Source organism: Crocuta crocuta, unplaced genomic scaffold (assembly GCF_008692635.1).
Source record: "Crocuta crocuta isolate KB4526 unplaced genomic scaffold, BGI_CrCroc_1.0 scaffold1133, whole genome shotgun sequence".
Lineage (NCBI taxonomy): Eukaryota > Metazoa > Chordata > Mammalia > Carnivora > Hyaenidae > Crocuta > Crocuta crocuta.
In genome coordinates, this window is record NW_027530366.1 from 900,403 (window position 1) to 902,236 (window position 1,834).

Genomic DNA, 1,834 nt, shown 5'->3' on the forward strand with positions numbered 1-1,834 from the left:
CTAACAAGCAATAAAATACAAAGATAATTATTACTATCTTTTAAAATTAGCACCTATTGGGTAAGGGGTATATGGGAATTCTCTGGATTTCTTTTATAATTTTTCTGTAAATCTAAAACTATTTTGAAATAAAAAGTAGAAATTAAAAAATAATGACAATATTATTGGCAAAGTAGACCTATTTTGGTAAAACTTTTCTGCAAGAAAATTTTGGCAGTATCTATCAGGAGCTTTAAAAATCTCAAATGGGGGAACCTGGGTGGCTTAGTCGGTTGAGCATCTAACTTTGATTCAGGTCATGATCTCACAGTTCGTGAGTCCAAACCCCACATCAGGCTCACTGCTGTCAGCCTGTCAGTGCAAAACCTGCTTTGGATCCTCTGTCCCCTTCTCAGTCTGCCCCTCCCCCTTTTGTAAGTGCGCGCAAAAAGTTCAAATCCTTTGATCCCAATATTCTACTTACATGGATTTATGCTAAAGAAATGAAAATACTCAATGGAGAATTATTTATAATAGCAAAAAGTAAAATCTGTATGCAACATCATGCTTTTGAAAAATATTCAATGACAAAGAAAAATGTTGCTAATATAAAGTTCAGTGAAAAAATTAACAGATGGGGGTGCCTGGGTGGCTCAGTCGGTTAAGCGTTGGACTTCAGCTCAGGTCATGATCTCACGGTTCGTGGGTTCAAGGCCCGCGTCGGGCTCTGTGCTGAGAGCTAGCTTAGAGCCTGGAGCCTGCTTCAGATTCTGTATCTCCCTCTCTCTCTCTGACCCTCCCCTGCTCACTCGCTCGCTCNTATGTATGTATTTTTTTTTTTGAAAGAGAGCAAGAGAGAGAAGAAAGAGCAAGAGCGAGCATTAGCACAGGAGAGCCGAGGAGGAGCAGAGGGAGGGGGAGGAGGGAAAGAGAATCTCAAGCAGGCTCCATGCCAAGTGTGGAGCCAATGAGGGGCTCCATCTCATGACTGAAATATCATGACCTGAGCCAAAATCAAGAGTCAGATGCTTAAATGACTGAACCACCCAGGTGCCCTGTTTCTATCTAACTACCACCCTTATACATGTTACCTTTACAATAGGAATATAAGGATCTTGCTTGCATATTTAGTGCTTACAAGTTCAAAGACAACCAGGTTTTTAGAATTTTACTTTCTTATTACATTTTCTGTTTACATGGGTCTATTAAGAATTTATGGAGACAGATATTGAAGCGACTCAAACCATTCCATTCCTAGAATTCAAGGCATAACAGGCAGATTTTTGCATTTGAGCCTTAACGTGTATTATGTAAAATGGCTCTAGGACTCAGTAATGTCTTTATGACTTAACTGTACCAAGCATACTCTTACTAAAAGGTAAGTATTTTCTCCAAACATTTGCATGTACAAACGGAAAATATTCACTAGCAATTTCCTGAACAGTTCTTTAACAGAAGTTCCTCCCAAATAAAGATTACTTTAAACCTTTTCCTAGGTGATACTCTGACCAATTAAGTACCACCACTTCAGAGAGCAAACATATTATTCAACAAACAACTTACTAAAATAATTCTCCAACTGGGAATTTTTTATATCTCAAAAAATAGTTCAGAAAGATACCAAATACAATAGTGTGGTGTACAATAGGCAACAGACTGGGATTTAAAAGACCTCCATTTATTTAACTGTGGAACCTTGGGCCAGTAATTTTTGAGATTCAAGTTTTCACCTTTCCAAGTGAAGTAATAGCCACTAATTATTATCTATTTAAAATGTACTTGACTCTTTTACGGTATATGTATTATAGCAAGTAGTTGTCACAACAGTAATAATAAAAACTTAATATTATCTCCC

The 1,834-nt window shown here is 37.5% G+C and overlaps 1 protein-coding gene across 1 annotated transcript in view; it reads right to left on the reverse strand.

The window, feature by feature from the left end:
* Nucleotides 1-1,834, reverse strand: part of ZNF280C (zinc finger protein 280C) — a 53,821-nt gene that overhangs the window by 36,330 nt on the left and 15,657 nt on the right. The gene's annotated exons all lie outside the window — the stretch shown is intronic.